A 19,792-nucleotide genomic window follows, 5' to 3' on the forward strand; every position below is an offset into this window, starting at 1 on the left:
TACAAATGGTGCAATAATAAATTTTGCAAATTCATGGAAATAACAAATGTCAAAACTATAAGTACCTACATCCTACATCTCTTTTTAGTTTCAGTTCCTTAAAAGTACAATAAATCAAAAAATAATATTAGTCAGACAAAGATTATTTTAAAGATGCCTTTTAGCACTGAAATGTTAATGTTTTTTTGTTTATTACAATTTACCTACAACAAATAATAAACAAAACAATCTAAATGTAAACAAAATAAACCTCGATCTTGAACATCAATGCTATAAGCTACGCACACACCATGTTTTCTGTGTGCATCTCTTTTCTTCTCATGAAATTTAAAACAAGCCCATTGCATTCTTACATTTGTTTAATGTTTATGTCAGCTTCTTTTTTATTTTTTGACATGTAGAGCATTCAATGTCACAATGAAATTACAACAGTCATTTTTTTTACCTACATAAAGGTCTATGAATATATACCTGCCTATGAAGTCTATATAGTTACAACCTACTGTCATAATGAGTGTGTGCATAGTAATCGTAAAATAAAGGTCACCTCATACTCATTCATACTTAACGAAACAAGAAATTCTGAGTAGCTATTTTAACTCACATTTTTATTTTTAAAGACTATGTATGCAGATGATATTTTAAATTAGGTATCTCATATAAAATCGATAAACTCTATCAATGTCTTCTTTGACAGTTTGATGACATTTCAACATTCCCTGTCTATTTATATAATTAAAATTTAAGTGCCATAAAGAAAAATATAAAGCACACATGTGTATGCAAATAAATAAAAAAAGAAAGAGATAAATTCAACTTTTACGATATTTTTATTTGTAATATCGTAAAAATTAAAACTTCATGACCCAATTTTAACAACAATGTGTTAATTTCTACAATAATTTCTTTCTTATGCATAGATGTAAGGCAGACTCCACACAAAAAAAAAAACAAACAAAAGGAAATGACACATCAAAAATTTTGACAAACAACATTCTTCTTTTACGATATTCTAAAATATATCGTATAATGTATGAATTATTAGTTCATGGTCAAATTTTTATGAGATTATTGTTAAAATAAAATAAAATTTTCCAAGATTGGAAACAAAATGCCGGTCTGGTATTTCTTGTGCCTAAAAATGGATTAAAAGGACAACAAAAATTGTATCAAAGTTCAAAAATAATTAAAATTTTTGCATTTGATGATTAGATTGTGTGTACTGTACTGTATTATATTGTATTTACGATCTAATGGTTGTCGTGCTTTTGCGTGGAATAAACCATTACGATGAGAGTGATATTTTCAATTTTTTTTAACTTTATCAAAACCTATTATAAACAATTAATAAAATCACTCAGCAACAAGAGAACAATGACACGCGTATGTGTTTAAATAATTCCGGAACAATCTTCTGTCAGGCACTTTAAAGTGGTTAGGTATATAATAGTTTTTTTGTTTTGTTTCTATTTTAAACTAAAAGGTAGAGAATTAAGATAATGATACTTGAGTTTTATTTCTTCTAGATTGTTTTCTATATAGAAAATTTGTAGGCGTATAAAATAGATTAGGAGAAAGAGTCTAAAAGGCACACGTAGGTGATATACATTTTATTTATACTCGTATAATGACTGGCGTTTTACGATGTCATGTGGTTTTCAAAGTTTTCCCATTAAATGTAGAGGATTTGGCAAAAATCATAACTATAAGTGTAATCAAAGCTTAAAACTTTTAACTTTTTGACAGTTGTCTGTTTTATAAATGTCAAAACGTGGAATATATATTTTTGAAAGTTCGAATTTGTAGTGTGCATTAAGACAAACCAATAGAAATTTGATCAGCTACACTGACAAGATGTGTTGTCTTAAGATTTGACAGAAATCATAAATGTAAGTGTAATCATAGCTTAAAACTTTTAACTTTTTGACAGTTGTCTGTTTTATAAATGTCAAAACATTAAGACATAGCAATAGGAATTTGATCAGCTACACTGAAAAGATGTGTTGTCTTCACCCCTTGATGTGTGAACCCGAAAAACGATGTCAACGACATTTATGTGGTAAATCTATTAAACTTCAAAAAAGGTGAAGGGAGTTGCCAAACTTTTAATATTGAACTTTGTAATCTTGATTAAACTTAGCAGAGTTGTCAAACAATATTGACATCACTATAAATCGACTGTTTTGGAACAAGCTAAAAAAAGTGACATTTAATTGGAGTTATCGAACGAACCTAATGTTAACAAGTTATAACGAAAAAAAAGTTAAAGTCTTGTTAGTTATGTCTTGTCACTTTTAAGTGCTTCTATTTTTGTTGTGCTAGATTTTAAATAAACTTTCAATCAGCCAATATAAATAAAGTATGATTTTTTTCTAATTGTGATTGTCAAATCAAATCTCCAAAGAAATTACTATGCGATTTTTTTGTTTAAGATTTAATTTTGCAATTATAAAAATTTACATAACAAATAAATAAGAAAAAGTGGTAAATGTAATGGATAATTGGCAATTATAATGTCGTAACTAATTTATTCACATTTCCAATTAGTAACCACTTTTATTCTATTGAATTAACAATTGAAAGAATTTACCTACAATAAACAAAACAAAAAAGTAAAACCTCAAACTACGCACTTAGAATTTTAATAGAAGTTTGTTATATGTTCATACACATGACTATGCTGCTATATTTTGACAGGTAACTAGAAAGAAAAAAAACTAATAAAATTAAACATCATTGAATCGAAAAATAATCACACGCTGCCACCGGGCACCGCCACCGTCGCCGACGAGCTGTCATTTACAATAAAATAATTGACCACAGCCAATGCAGTGTAATTTTAGATTCCTTAATTGTTGAGTTGAGATTTTTTTCATTTAACAAAAAATAAAACAAAAACAAAACGAGACAATTAAACAAAAAAAAAAACTATGGCTTTGGCAGTTCATTATTGATCAATTAAAATACATCTGCATTTTTTTTATTTGATGGTCTTTAATTGATAAAATCATCAAATTTCCCATCATCATCAACTATGAGATCAGATCGTTCAAAGTTATATTTTTACACTCGTTTAATTGGTTTTATACATAGGTAAACTGAAATCTAAAGGTCAGTTTATACTCTCATAATTGCTCGATCTAGATGCAACTATTCCATAAAATAAAACAAAAAATGAAGATCACTTTAGAGACAAGTGAAGATCATCAAATCGATTACAACGTTTCATTCCGTTTAGTTTCTTACAAGGCCAACTAAATGGACTTTTGTTCCCATGCATTTTCTTTTGTCTTATAAATTACTTCCTCTTAATGACAGGAGAAAGAGAGACAGCAACAAAAAAAATCAATATTATATGAGACTTGAGACGTCAGACGAAGGCTATTGTTTTTAATGTGGTGTGATTGCAAAACACCTCAACCTCAACACATTCCTCATGGAATGCAGAACTTTAACCTTCAGTGGTGTAGTGGCTTGGATAGGTTTATTGTAAGTCCATGAAGTCGACGCATAAATAAAATGCATTTTTTATTAAGCCCACGCTTACACTACCTCGCCACTCACATTTGTATGATGAACAAAAAGGTAGGTATAGACAATTGAGGTAAGTTTTTGTATGAAATTTGTGTCAATGATTGGCTCTGGCGCAGTTTTATTTTTTTGTTTGTTTTCAAACTAATTTTAAGACAATTTTGAAGTATTTTAACAATCATGCGATCGTTTTGATGTCATGTGTCACGCAGAAGTTGTTGATTTTAGACATTTAATTTTAAATTAACCAACATCAGGCTTATCTGTTTCGTTGATCTTATTGTTTTGAGAAATAACGAGAGTTCAAAGTACAAAAAATAACAACGAGTCAAGAAAATGCAATTCATTGGACTCGAGGATACAAAACAAAAATATTTAATATAAAACATTTTGACAGTTGATTGTTTGAGTTTTATTTGATTGTATTATTTTCTCTCTCTTTTCATTTAAGAAGAACAAAAGAGTATTTTTTGTATTTCTCATTATTTTTGATAAAGTGAAAAATCCTGTATTTTCTTGTTTTGTTTTATATGAGTTCATATTATTATCATAACAAGTTTAATGGTAATAAACATTTCAGTAGGTATAATTTTTTGAAAGGAAAACAAAAAGTCCTTAATTGACTTTTGAATTAAAATTGAATTTCAAACTAAAATAACAAAACAAAAATTGTTTGTTTTTATTTTAAGATAAAAACAAATAATTTTAAGAGTCAGTACACGTTCTGGTATTAACAAATATAAAACAAATTCATATATTTAAAAGAAATTCAAAGAAATAACGACTTCGAAGAAAAAGAACTCTTTCATGAAGATGACACAGAGTTCTGTGTAAAGTTATTGAACATACCCACAATCACAAACAGAGCTACCTGTCACAGAATTGTTACAATTGTATGTAAAATAAGGTGTGAGTGATATTTTATTGCCGATCAATCGTAATTATCATTAGAATCACAGGGTTATAGGAGTGTGGTTTTACTTTTTGCATTATTTCTCATATCTCTCAGAAAATCTCATTAGAATGCTTAGAAAAAATCACCGAAACAACATACTATTCATTTGAATCTAAAGTTTTTATAAATGAAACTTTATGTTTCGTTCAAAAGATCGATTATAAAAGATCGATTATAAAATACAATTTTTGACGTTAATTTTGTAAATCTATACATATGTCAATTTTGGAATGTCAAAAAGTTCACTTTGATGAATCTGACAGATGTAAAGTTTGGAAGCAAAAAACAATGGGAATGTGTTTGGTTTGAAAAAAAAGTGACACTTGGGCGTTTGACAGTTGTTGCAATCTTAGTATACAAAAATTTGGTTCTTCTTTTTTAAATTTACGAAGTAAGAGTTCGTGAGAAGTTATAATCAAACTTTAAACTAGAAATTATTTACATTCTTTAAAAACTGTGGTGGATTTTTTTCCAAGTTTCCATCTATTCAAAACTTTTTTTTCCCATCGCATCATTTGAATTTCAAACAAGTAAAATTCAATGACAAAAATAAAACTTCAGGTTTGCATTTGTCGCCCTTATTTAAAATGTATTCATTTTAAAAATAAACAATAATTTATTATTCTTCGAAAAGAATAGTGTGCATTTTTTTCTCTTTGATTTATTCAGTTTAACTGCATTCAATCACGTTTTCTTTAGAAGAAAAGAAGTACTCGTAATATCTGCACATATGTATGTGTACATTGCATAGTACCTATATAAAATTATTACTTGGAAAGCATCGTATTTTATATAAAAATGTTCATCTTCATACGCCTCCTGTCCTGACATTGCATATTGTATTATGTATATACTCTGTGTCTGTACTCGTTTATAGAAATGAAGCAAATATCCAAAGGAAAAACTTAAAGACAAATATATCTTCTATATAGAAATAAAAAGAGATTCTTTCCAACACTGGAAATAACTGGTATAGTTTAGTTCATTTCCAGTTGATTTCTCCTGAAATGCACTTCAAATACAGTGACGGATTTGCTATAAACGAAGAAATAAGGGCTATTGATGTGATTTCTAATCAAAGTTCTTATTGTTTGTATGACATTTTTCCCCCGCCATTTTAGCAGCTGTTACTTTTGAAGCTGTAATCTTTTGACATTTGACAAGTGGAATAGACTGGAATACTCACAGAATCAAAGAAAGAGAGCCCCAACTAAACAAGAAACCCGAAGTGCGCCCTTGTTGTTATCTTACGTGTATCTTTCTTTAAGATCTTCTTAGTATATGCATAATTTCTACAAGATCAATAAAACTATTATTTGCTTGAGCGGAACACACACTGTATCTATAGATGATGTAGACACAGGAATGTAAAAGAGGAAAAACATTGCTTTTCAAAAATATGCTGGTTATAACTGGTTTTGCAATTCTTTTATTTGTTTTAAATAAAGTTTGTTTTAAAATAAAAGTCTCCTCGTTATGAGAAAAAGAATTTTCAAGTGAATTTCTACAAGCACCACCTTTTCTATTCTTCTATCTGACGTATACCAGTTTTTAATTTTCACGAAAAACATCTTTTTGAAATGTATAAATGAGTCCATTGATTACTATTTGTTATTTATTCACGTGAACATTAGCAAACTCGTTTGCGCATTTTACTCCAATTATAATTGATGATAATGATAATACTTCAAAATAATTAGAATAGAGATCTGGATGTGGAAATTACGTCAATATCCGTTCTGATGCATAGAAACAAACTTCGAGTTACCAAACTAACCAAAAGAAACGTGACAATGTTGACAGAAGAATTTAAATATTTGGGTTAGTTCATTATTTTGACACAATAATGAAGAATACAATCACTTTTTTTTTTTTTGAAAAATTAACACCTTATTAAATTTTGAATAAAAAGACTCTTTTTGTTTATGAAAAGTCGTGTGACTTCGAATCATGTGAGTCTTTTCAAGAACTCGTGCATATTTTGTGACAGTTTAATTTTAGATTTCTTCTTTGTGAACTTTAAAAGTTAGCATCAAGGTTTAAGGTACGTTAAGTTGTTCCAAGTTCAATTCAAGATGTTATCGAATATATAAACATTTAAAAAGTGTGATTGATTTAAAACTGAAACTAATGTCAGATCTGGTGATTTGCAAACAGATCTACACCCACCACTGCAACAGAATCTACCATATGTTTCTTTAAGGAATAAACCAAAACACATTATTTTTTAAAACAAAGAACAATCAATCATTTTGAATTCAATTTATCTTTTCTCAAAAAAATGAATCCCATTTTGTTTGTCCTTAAATTCAAATAAATCACCGTCGCGTCGTCATCGTCAGTAAAAAAGTTGATGAAAATTTCGAAAACAAAACAAAATGTCTTTTTAAAAATAAAAACATACATTTTCCATACAAAACAAAAAGAAAACAAAAGCTCAATCATTTTTCATTAAATTTGAAGCACAAAATACAAAAATAAAATCGCACTATGTACCCCAACGCAATATTTTGAATAATTTTTGTTTTGCAGATGTTTTTGTATTTTCGCACAAAAAGTATACATTGTATTTTTTGAGGAAAACAAATTAATTCCATTAACTTAAAATTAAAATTAAATTAACAGTCGTACTTTTTGGACGCATATTTATTTGTTTTTTTAAAAAAAGTAGACAAATCGAGAATGAATTTTAAAGAATTCCTATAAATCAAAAACAACTAATCATAATGGGAAATGTCATTAAAATGTCCCCTTTATACAAAAACCCTACAATCAGGTCTTTACTTATTCTAAAATTATTTTAATTAATCTAAAGGGCAAGTAATGGCTATTTAAGAAAACAAAAATTCAAGGTTTTACGATAAATTCTAAGACATCCAATAGAAAAGTAATCGCTTGGGGTTAACCAAAGTGCGTTTCAGACTTATTCCACAAAATGCACATGGGGTTAAAAAAAAGTGCGTTCCAGGCTTCTGCCAAAAAATTCACTTAACTTATAGTTTAAAGAAAAAAAACATTTACTTAATAATTAAGAACATTTTTAAGACTGGACAGGCAGGTTGTCCTGGAAATTGTAATACCATTCATAAAACAATTTAAAATTCTTTTATAACTAATTTGCCAATTTTGACAGCCGATATCTTTTGACATTTGACAAGAAGAACTACGAAAAAATATTATTAAAAAAGAACGATGTATGCTTAAATAACTCATAGAAATTCTTAAAGTTCATCTCAAAAGTGGTGGAAATTTCATTGTCACATTTCGCAGTCGTTACTGGTAACAAGCATTTTCAAGTACAGGTACGAAGGAATTGTTATTCTTGTACTAACAGGATTCGAGTGCCAAAGAGTTGTACTAGAGTTTTACTTAAGAACGGAAATACTCTACTAGTTTTGTTTCAAACTTTTCTTTGAATTTAGAAAAAGTTTTTGAGCTTTGATTTAACCCAGAAAAAACTAATAATGGAAATAACTCAAAATAAGGTCTAGGCATTTTTTTTTTAAATCCGTATAAAAAATCCGGTCCTTACTAAAAAATGTTAAAGTAGAAACACAACCTTAAATAAAAGTTGTCTATTTATATTATTATCGAATGTAAAAAATTTGTACGTAAATAGTTATTAATTAATTCAAATGATTAAAGAATTTTTAAAATAACATTTTACTGATTCCAAATATCTTTTGGAATATTGACGTTTAGTACCGGTATTCTTGCTAGAATTTATAAGTTAACGAGCGACAAAAACCTTGTTTGTATTTAAATTTTGTTGATTTGTTTATATTCAGATTAGATTTCATAAGTGTTTTGTCTAAAAAATTAACTTAAAATATGTTTCTTCAATTTTTAATAAACTGTCAAATTTTGTTCAATAAGTACTTAAATAATTTTTCACATTGGGCAGGTTCAGACAACATAAGGGACTTCATTTGCAGTAAACTGCATTACTTGAACGTACATTTTGACCACGTCAACTAGATAGTTTTTCAAGTGTCAAACACAGAACTTTACTTCCCTAACTTCAACCTTCAGTTTACCGAACAAAAAAAATTATTGTATACAGAACAGTCCTCAGCAAATTACAATTCCATTACAATTTGCATTTCGTAATGTAAAGAAATATTACTTATTTTTTTTCCAATTAAATAAAATTGGTTAGAAAATAAAAAAAACATAGAGAAATAAAGTTCAACTTGCAGTAAATGGAAAAACATGGTTTACTGTCATTTTGACATAAACTGACTTGACTTGATAATTAGGGAGATTTTTCTTGACTAACTTTCCAGTCATGTTTCCAATAAAGTTGCTTTAATTGGAAGATAATTTTTTGGCAGCTGGCCAATCAGATGCTAGAAACTTGCCTTACTTTCAAGTCCCTTATGTAACCTGAACCTGTCCATTGTTCACTTGAATCACAAATACAAGTTTCTGTGATCAAGAATGCAATTTATTAAAATTAAATGTCAAACACATGGCTTTAATGTGAATGAATGACATTTCATAGAAATTCATCCAAAACGCCAGATTTCCTCAGTACTGTCATTTTATTTGTTAAACTCAAAAATGATATATTTTTCTTTAGTTTTAGCACTTTTCTTTAGTACCAAAAGCCTGAAAAACTAATTGTTCTTAATGTTAAGATGTTCTGAATGTTTAAAGATGTTCAAAAGGAAAAAAAAAAAACATTTTTGAATTAATATTTGACACTTTCAAGAGATATTGGGCGCATTCAAAATTCAACTAGCTTTGTGAATGCAAAATTGCACTACAAAGCTAGTCAATCCGGAACTGTCATATTAATGACAAATGCAAATATATAAAATATGAAACATTTGTGTTTCCAGAACTTTAAGTAGTGTGTTTTTGAAGAAAACCAAATAGAAGATATAATATGATTGATTTATATTTGTTTTTAAATTCAGAAAGATTCATTTCATTTTGAAATTTTACAGAGCAACTGATTGTGAAACGTCAAAACGAGTGTGCTACACTATACGTCGTAGGGGAAATTTCAACTACTTTTGTAGTTAGATTTAGCCAATCAGAATCCCTTGACTTGCCACTAGCTTTGTGAATGCGACCATTCACAATGTTTTTGCAATTCACAATGTGTAAAATATGAAAACTAAACAATTCTTTGACGTTAAGCAAAAATTAATTGACACTTACATATGTTAGGATAATAAAATTTGCACTTTGTTCTCTAAGACAAGATAATTTTGTAAAAACAATTTGGTAGTAACGAATTGCACTGTGGTTGCTACGAACTGTCAAACTCTATTCGCGTTCCACTTAACATCAAAATTATACCACTCTTGTTTTGTTTGTTGAAAAGTGTACTTATAGTTTGACAATTCGTCGCCGTCTGCGAATAGAAATAAAGCTCATGTGAAAGAAAAGTCAAAATATGCGAACATCCACAGTTTGCAGTTCGTAGCTCATGTGCAAGATGCTTTAGTGAACTTGAGACGTTATTTTCAAAACAAATATTAATTTTTCTGTCTTAATGTCAAAAGACTAGAGATAAAGGCTCAATTCTTTAGTGTATTTAATTCAGTTTTTTTGAATAATACGAATTAACTATAAAATATAATAATTTAAAGCCAAAATACCTACATTCGTGCAGTTCGACTGAAGAAGATACCTCTTAAAAATACAAAAAAATCCATATTTTGATAAGATATTGAATTGATGAACATAAGTAACACTCTGCACATAACAGTGAAACAGAACTCTTATTATTTTCACTGGATGAACTCTGTTCATCATAAATGCAATAAATCAATGAATTCCATCATGAAACATCAACAAGTTTTGCTTGTCAACTGTCAAAAGTGAATTTGAAATTTTAAAGTGCAAAGTTCACAAAAAATAAAAAAAAATCACTTGATTATAAATTTCCAATTAAGAAAATATACATCAAATCTCAATTTTTTAAGATTCCCATTTTCCACTACACATGGCAAAATAAATAAATTTATAAAACTACAGTTTTACATTTTTTCAAGTGCAATTTTTCAAGTGTATACAAATGAATAAATTCGCGTTTAATTGAATCCATCAAGAGCCTACTTTAAAATAATTATGTATTCCAACACTTCACAATCTAGATTGAACTACTTAAGAACTACATTAAATTATCACACTTAAAGAAGGTAGGTAGGTAGATAGTTTATTTTGTTTTTATACTCACTTTAAATTTATTTATTTAGGTAAATCAAAAAAATTATCCAAAGGAAATTTCAAGTTTTATGTAAATTTGTTTTTCTTTTTTAATTTGTTTTTGGGAAAGAAACTTTAATTTTTCCCAACACTCTTTGTGATGCACGACGACGACGAATTATTTTTGTTTTATTTAACACACGAATGTATCACAAAAAAGTTATACTTTAAAATTTCTTTTTTGTTTATAAAATGTGTTTAATCCGTTTGATTTGTTTTTATATATTTAAAATATAGATGGAGTTGTTGAAATTTCTTTTAAATCGTTTATTTTATACTTCTTTATTTTAAGTAGGTTTAATTTTCTTTTTTAACTTTGTAGATATTTTAACATTAAACAAAAACAAATGATATCAAGATATAATAATAAAGCTTCGAGACCCAACCATGAAGGCACGATTCAACTCAAAAGACTGAAATTATTTCGAACGTGTGATCAAGTTTTATGAATTTTTTAACCGCCTCACCAAACACGAACACTACAGTCAGTCTGTCGTTTGTTCGTTTTCGTTTCGTTTTAAACCTATACTAACACTAAGTGAGTCGTTGTATTTTAGTAGGAAAAAGTATAAAAAGGAACGAAAAAAAAGATAAAAGAAAAAAGCAAAAACTGTCTCACAGATACTCGTAGTCGTATTATATTCAGCAAAAGTAGGTACGAATACAGTTATAAAAATAAAATTAATCTCTGAGCTGAACTGACACTAAGGCTGAGGGCTGAGGCTGATTCTGACGCTGCTGAGGGGGAGAAATAAATGAGCGTTATATTGCTGAAAAAATGCGGTTCATGGCAGTGTTTGTTGCCATATTGTGGTAGGTAGCCGGGGTTTTATTTGTTCAACGGGGGAGGCGTGCAAAGAGGATGCTTTTAAATAGCGGGTCTATGTCTATGGTGTGTTATACAGATTAGATATTGTATCTTTTGTATATTTTATAACATATGCGAAATTCACAGTCTAGCTCGATGAATGTTTGTATTTGTGAGAATTTGTAAAAATTTGTTCGTTTTTTATTTTGTGAATGAACCATTCGAGAAAAGATTACTTTGGCAGAGTGCAAATTAGACACATTATAGTAAAGTTAGGGCTAAGTAAAAGAGCGGTAAGCTGAATTTTGAATTTTACAACGGGATTATACTTATCTAAAGGTATAAGACTAAACAAAAAAATAAAGCACAGCTGTTTTATCTAGGTATACCTTTTTAGAACGACTTGCTGGTCGCTTTGCCGCTGCACTGGTGGTGTGTCAGACAGCGAGCGTCGAGGTGGTGGTGATGGCGGCGGTGTGTGGTCATTGGCGTCAAACTTTATATGTTATGCAGCACTTAAATTATACACTTTTATATTAGTATTATAATCGCGTTCTAGTTTATAAGTAATTGTTAAATAATCAAAGGGTTGAGTGGTCATATGGTAAAGTCGTCGTCGTCGTTATCGTTGCCGTAGTTTTTGTCGTCGCCGCCACCCGTCAGAAGCGCGCCGCGCCGTAGCCGGATGATCGGGTAGATTTAGATTAGAATCGTACCTATATTATATTATAAACTGTCTGTGACAGGAGCGTATTTCCTTCTTTGAAAACCTTGAGAACTTTTTATATCTAATAGGTACATAATTAAATAATGATACATCACAGGTAGAAGAATAGTTTAAGGGATGTTTAATTTATTTGCCGTAAACCGAGGTTACTTTGACATCGCAGGGGTTAGTTCGCAAAACATTGACAAAATGAGTTTGTTTCTTGATTCATGTTCAGACATGTTACGTTATCTGAATCGAAACTATCGTAGTGTACACATGCTGTATACATAAGTTTCGTTTGACAGTTGTTGGTGAGCAGCAATTTCATTCCGCAGGCAGTAAATTGTTTTCGGTGGAAAATCTGGTGCGTTGAATTCGTCATTTTTATTGTTATCTACCTGCTATTATTAAAGCTGCTTATGTGAAAAACTAAAGGCCCAACTATAATAGGCATAAGCTAACATATGCGCGCATAAGTGAACGTGCGAATACAAGGAATCTCAATACGAGTGAACATAATGGAGTCTAGCTCCGTTTCGGTCAATTTTTCTCAGTTTCGTTAACTTAAGCAAACTTAAGCAAGAGCGATCCCAGTCGCTCGCCGCATAGGTAAAATCTGACATGTAGATACGTGAGCAAAATTGCATTATGGCTATCCGCAGTAATTTCACAAACTTAAGTGAATTTTCGTTGGGTTTTTGACATAAGCTTATGTTTGCTTATGCCTATTATAGTTGGGCCTTAACTTTTCACTATAAACAGAAGTATGATGAGAACCAACTCACTACCCCTCGAAGAATCCACGATCTTTGATTGTTTTTTTTTCAATTCATTTTAGTTTATTCATTCTTAAAACTATCTCCAAGCTGGACAAAAATTAGCCTAATCAACCATAACTTACAACTAACTTACGGGCCCCATACGAGCACTATAAGTTAAACTATAATACTTAACACTAATGCCTTCGGCCCAGGATCTTTGATGATGACTCTTGCGATGATATAAATTACGTCGATATTATTAAAGATGACAGGTGAAAACAAATCTGTCAATTTTATAGGATGAAAACCTTTAGGCGATCGTAATGAATTAGTTTATGAAAATCTGAGCGGTAGCAAGATTGTTACGATGTAGAAATATACTCCGGTAAAATTGTTGCATCCGATAAAAAAAGTAGGTAAAATTAATAAGATGCAGACATCGCTAAAAAATTGCCACCTTAGAGAAATGAGTTAGGTTATCTTTGAAATCATGTTTTAGGTTCCATTCAACCAACCTTGTCCAATGGAATGGCTTAAAATTGCTAAGCATGTACAGTTGTGTTCATAAAAATAGAAGTGGTCTCCAAATAAAATAAAAAAGCCTTTTAGTTTACAATTAGCACTTTGTTGCATAAGCATTGTTTTTTATGATGTTTGGCATCTACGTGGCATCAAGCCCACTAAAACCTGACACCTATCGACACGCACTGCTTCCCACAATTCTTTCGAATTGTTGGGTTGTGCTTTATAAACTGCGTTCGTAAGATCCCCCCACAAATTTGCGATGGGGTTAAGGTCGGGGGATTGAGCGGGCCTCTCCATAACGGATAACTCCTTCTGCGCAAACCATGATTTTGCCTTTTTTGACGTATGCTTTGGGTCATAGTTTTGTTGGTATACCCAAACCAACGTCATTTCCTCTTCAGCATAGGGTAACATAACCTCCTCGAGAAATTTTACATACTAGGTTGCATCCCTTATACCCCCATTGGATAAATAGGCACGACCCCGTAGCATGAAAAGCAAGCCCATATCATAATTCTTCCTCCACCATGCTTCACTGTTTTTATAGTGTACCGTGGATCGTGTGCTGCATTTTAGGGTCTTCTCACATATTCTCTGCGACACTTGGACCCAAAAAGGACGACTTTGCTTTCATCGCTATCCACAGAACATTCCTCCATTTCTCTTTTGCCCAGTCTCTATGCGCTTTAACAAACTCCATTCTCTTTGCCACATGCCTTTTCGTCAAGAATGGTACCTTGTATGTACTTCGAGCTGGTAACTTCACTTATTAAAGACGTCTTCGTATTGTGACAGCACTAACAGACAGTTGATGTCCATTTCTTATTTTCCTAGAGCCTATGAAAGGGTTCTGTTTTGCTTACTGAACAATTTTTTTGTCAGTCCTTTCAGTAGTCATCCTTTTTGGGCCTCGCGTTTTCGGTTTATTTTGCCATTTTAAGACGTTACTGACCATTTTTGCTGAGGAGCCTAGTATGTCTTGAATATTTTAGTAGCTTTTTAATTCCAAACGCAGTTTTCGAATTTTTTCCGTGCAGCGTCTTGACCGTCCCATTGTTTATTTTAGAGCTAATATTTATTAATTTTTCATAATATAATTCATATTTAACAAAAAAATAAAAAAAAATTGAATTGTTAACACTTTTAAATTATAAAATAAAAAGCACTGCTATTTTTTTGAACACTCTATATCCAGACATATTGAAATAATGGGTGCTCACCGGGAAAAGTAGCCTATTACTTCAAGCTAAAATTCTCTAATATGAAAACGAAAGACCGTTAGACCGTTTTTTAAATAATTGACAATCTAATAAAATATGACTAGCACAGCTATTTTTATGAACACAGCTGTATATATGTATATTATAAAATATTAAATTCTTTTTATTTTTTGCTCCTTTATTTTATAATAAATATAAGATTTTAATAGCATAAATGGCCATATTCTGCATTTCACTTATTGTGAATACACTTTGCGAAAGTCAATTTGGATGCTCCACAATTCGTTATCGTGAATTTGATTTTCGAAAATGCAAATTGATATTTTGTATTTCAGTTTGTTCCATTTTTTCAACACATTCAAATCACAATTTTTTTCGAAGCAATTTCGAAGTTTTCTAAATCGATCGAATTGAAAAACATGCAATTTCATTTGACGTAAATTGAAAAGTGATTTTAATTCAGTTTCGATCGAAATTCGGAACATGGGCGAAAATACAACTTTTTATTTTGTTTATTTAAAAAAACTCTTCGTTCTTTTTTGCTTTTTTCAAGAAAAAAACGAAACTTGCCGGGAATTGTTCTTGAATATCCATTGAACCAAAACGCTAAAATGGGCTTCAAGACAGCATTAAATTCTTAAATTTCGCAAATTTTAAGAACGAAATGTTTGCTATTTTTGTAGTGAATTTTAAACAATGTCAATGAGATGTTGAAGCGCCTATCGAACCAAAACGCTAAAATGGGCTTCAAGACAGCATTAAATTCTTAAATTTCGCAAATTTTAAGAACGAAATGTTTGCTATTTTGTAGTGAATTTTAAACAATGTCAATGAGATGTTGAAGCGCCTATCGTTCTTGTCAAATGTCAAAAGATGACAGCTTCAAAAGTGACAGCTGCTCAAATAGCAGGATATTTGGAATAAAACCTCAAATTGGAAAAACATTTGTAAAATAAATGGAAATCACTAAAGAAAATACTTCAAAAAACTCAACTACCAAGGAATTGTAATTGTTCCTAACTATTAAATTCATAGATCCTTTCAAAACTGTGCATGTTAAGTGAATTTTTTGGCATACATAAGTTTGAAAAGCACTTTAAAGCCGAATTGATTACTTCTTTATTCGATGCCTTAGAATTTATCGTAAAACCTTGAATTTTTGTTTCCTTCATTTCTTGCCCTTTCGATCAATTAAAAGAATTTTAGAATAAGTAAAAACCGAGTTGTAACATTATGATAAGTTTTGTTTTTGGCAGTTCTTTAAAATTCATTCTCGAATTTTCTTCTTTTTTTAAATAGATATGCGTTCGAAAAGTACGACTATTGATTTAATTAAAATTTTAATTAAATGGAATTAATTAGTTTTCCTCAAAATGTTAAATTATTTTTTCAGGAACGATGTTTACTATTTTGTGCGAACATATATTAGCTATGTAGAAAGGGCCATACAGCGGTTTCTTTTCAAATCATATGTTATTTTGACACTGACAGAGAATTTCTACTCGAAATCTTGACAGAAGGCCAGTTTCATACTTCCGAGAAATAAAACGACGTATGTTGCTTTCCATAATTAATGAGAATGTTTGCGTTGACTAACAAACTTTAACTTAAAATATAAAGATTCAAAAATGCTTGAAAATCAATCAGATCCCTATTTTTTTTGTTGATTTGCGAGAGCTCCAATGTTTCGTACTGTTGTTATCTTTTATAAGTTTCAGTAGCAAAAGTGAAAAAGTACGAAGCAATTGTCAAAAAATTTGATAAAAAGTCAGCTTGATATGATTTTAAATATTGATACGATAACTTTGACTCACTTAAATCTAAAATAACCTAATAAATGGATACAATGGCATACAAACAATTAAATCACAAGGACTTTTATTGTTTAACCAAGTGTGAAACACAAATACCGCAACTTTAAAATGTCGCCATTCTTAAGTCGCCGTCGTGTAACCCAAGAAGAATGAAGCCTAGACGAACACTTCTATCAAAAAACATCCTGCTGGTGAAGTTTGTGCCATATTTCGACCAAAGTCTATATTTAAAATTCGAACTGTTTTCTCAACATTATTAACTTGAATGTTCATAACGTAAATCAATGCATTTCATTAATGTCAAAAATTTTGAGTTTCTGTCAAATTTTTAAGTGACAGGTGAATGACAACGAAACTTTAAATGTCAATATTGAAGGCTTTGATATTATATCTCAATTAATTCAAAATGCCCGTTCTTTTCTTCGAACTCTATATATTTTAAACTTAATGGCGGCTCTTACTAGATATCGAATGACAAAGATGAGATTATGTCGTGGTATGACATAAACAAAAGTGGTGAGAGAAAACCTCCTTAAGGCGTTGCACCGAATTTAACATATGCATTATATCAAGTTTGTAATAGAACGTCCTTTTCATTAATAAAGAGACGATTCCCTGGTATTAATATCCGTTCCTTCCCACAGAACGTGATGTGGGTTGGAGTCGGAACCAGAGACCAGATTGATTATATTCCTACGTGCGTTTTTAACCCAGCACCTAATCAGTTCATAATTTGACATGTAGATTTTGGATTGATCCTATAACGAGCAATGGCGACCCTTGTTGTCCAAGTTTTACTGCCAACTGTTTCATATTACTAAAAGCTGTCAAAAGAATGAAATTGAACTGCTTCCTAGATAATAAACATAGTTCTGTAATTACTGTACTTTGAAAAGCATGAATTCCTTTAAGTTAAGGTCCCTAATTTTAGCAACTGTAATCCAAACCTCCTAAATTAAGAGTAAGCCGTTTTGTCTAGTAGCCATTACAAATACTAAGTTTTCCCTAAGTGTCTAGCGGGTTAAATGTGTTGAAGATTAATTTGAATTATTTTAAAGTTTATCATCAATATAATCAATAATTAATTAATCTGGGCAAACTGACCAATATGGATGACTTTGACGTTTAAGGGTTTTGCACATGAGAGCGAACAACGAATGAACGAATGGACGAACAAACGTGATTTTACACATTTCAAAAAAGTCAATTTCAAGCAAAAACACATTTAAATTAGAAGAAACCAATTAAGACTTATGTTAGGATAGTAAAATTTGCATTTTGTTCTCTAAAACAAGACAATTTTGTAATAACAATTTTGTAGTAAGGAATTGCAGTGTGATTGCTACGATCTACGAACTGTCGAACTCTATTCGCGTTCCACATACCATCCACAATGCAGCGAATAAATTGTTCGCGCTCAACTTAACCTCAAAATTATACCACTCTCGTTTTTTTGTTGAAAAGGGTAATTATAAATTGATAATTTGTCGCTGTCTGCGAATAAAAATAAAGCTCAGTTCGCAGTTCGTAGCTCATGTGCAAGATGCTTCAGTAGTTAAAACGAAGGTGAACTGCAATTCAACAACAAATCAGTGCACATGAAAATCATAATTTTGACAGTTTCCACAAACTTGACAGCCATCAACGGGTGGTGCAAAGAAAGTGATTTATTTTTATTGATTTTATTGAATTCACACTCAAAACAAAATTCATAGTTTTTTTGTTTATTTGCGATCTATTGGTTTGAGATAAAAATAAAATAATGTTATTGTTATTGGTTTGGATGACAAGCATATTTATTTTTAAGTCACACGAACAAATTTAAGAAATTTATTATTTTTAAATGTTTTAGGGTTTAGTCACAGTTTTTTCCTGATAGATTTATGTTTGAGCATTTATTAAGGTAGTTTGTATTGTTTTGAGTCATTCTATCAAAACAGCGGTCTTTTTTTAAATCATTTTATGTAAGATTTTTTGATAATATTTCATGATATATTGGTAAGAAAATATTTATTTATAAGACGTGTACATCAAGTTAATCAAAAACACTAAAACAGTACTTTTAATTTTTTTTAAGAACAATAAAACTAAAAGTGTACAAAGTTATTGGAGAATTTAGTCATTTTAATTGATTTCTTCCAAATTTTAACGTAATTTCTTTCAAATCTTTTGTTTAAAGCTTTAAAGTTTTGTTTAACATTGTTCTGACAAGAAATGTCAAATTTTAGCTCCACACTTTGACAGATGTCTTATACAGCCTCTATTCATTTACTTTTCAATACTTCAAATACTGTCAAATTTCTACATTTGTACGAACAAAATATATTAAAATGAAATATGTAAATAAATCTACGTAAAGCATTGTTCCTGAGAAATTAATGCACTGCCCGCTCGCTCAAACAACCACAAAACATTTTATCTATATATTTACATAAGACCGTGACTACAAATATTTATATGACATTCAGTTGAAAATAAATCCAGGATGAACCGCTTTTAGTCGATTTATTACACCTATGCACCTATTTAAAGCTTAAAAATAAACAAAACATGGTGCATGACATGATTTCCGGGACATCTGATTTGCATTCAAAATTATAAACAATAAATAAAATAATGAAAAGTTTTAATGGCCTCGAAAATATTATAAAAATACATACAGAAACAAAGGTCCACTAGGTTGATCTGAACGCTTTAAAAGGGTGTTTTTTGAATGCTTTCGGCAATTAGGCGACGCCACACTTACCACAAATTTCATTCAATTAATTTGTGGATTTTGTTGGTTATAAATATGCACTATTTGCATCCGTTGTTGAGGAGCATGAAATGACAAATCGAATAAATCAAGTGACAGCTGTCAAAAAAGCTGGAGAAGGGCCTAGTTTACACAGGACTGTAGCGCCACTTTAAAGGCCCAACTATAATAGGCATAAGCTAGCATATGCATTATTATAAGTAAAATCTGACATTTAGATACGTGAGCAAAATTGCATTATGGCTATGCAGTAATTTCGCAAACTTAAGTGAATTTTCGTTGGGTTTTTGACATAAGCTTATGTTTGCTTATGCCTATTATAGTTGGGCCTTAAGTAAGTAGCTGTCAAAAAGACCAACCCACCAAAAAAAGAAGTGTCAGATTAAAAACCTCTCATCTAAAAAACACTTTAGTTTTTACGCAAATTATGTTTGTATTGATTGTAAAATTTAATAAAGAAAACATTTACAGATAAATTTTGATGATAATTTA

The 19,792-nt window shown here is 30.2% G+C and overlaps 1 protein-coding gene across 2 annotated transcripts in view; it reads right to left on the minus strand.

Moving 5' to 3' along the window:
* LOC129948907 (protein pinocchio) overlaps positions 1-19,792 on the minus strand; it is an 81,277-nt gene that overhangs the window by 9,538 nt on the left and 51,947 nt on the right. The window contains exon 1 of one of the 2 annotated variants that reach the window (XM_056060057.1): positions 10,680-11,127. The exons of the other annotated variant lie outside the window; for it this stretch is intronic. The gene's annotated coding sequence lies outside the window, so the exon portion shown is untranslated. Of the gene's footprint in view, positions 1-10,679; positions 11,128-19,792 lie in introns of those variants that run through there. 2 annotated transcript variants of the gene reach the window in all.

The sequence above is a fragment of the Eupeodes corollae genome, chromosome 3, assembly GCF_945859685.1.
Source record: "Eupeodes corollae chromosome 3, idEupCoro1.1, whole genome shotgun sequence".
NCBI classification, from domain to species: Eukaryota; Metazoa; Arthropoda; class Insecta; order Diptera; family Syrphidae; genus Eupeodes; species Eupeodes corollae.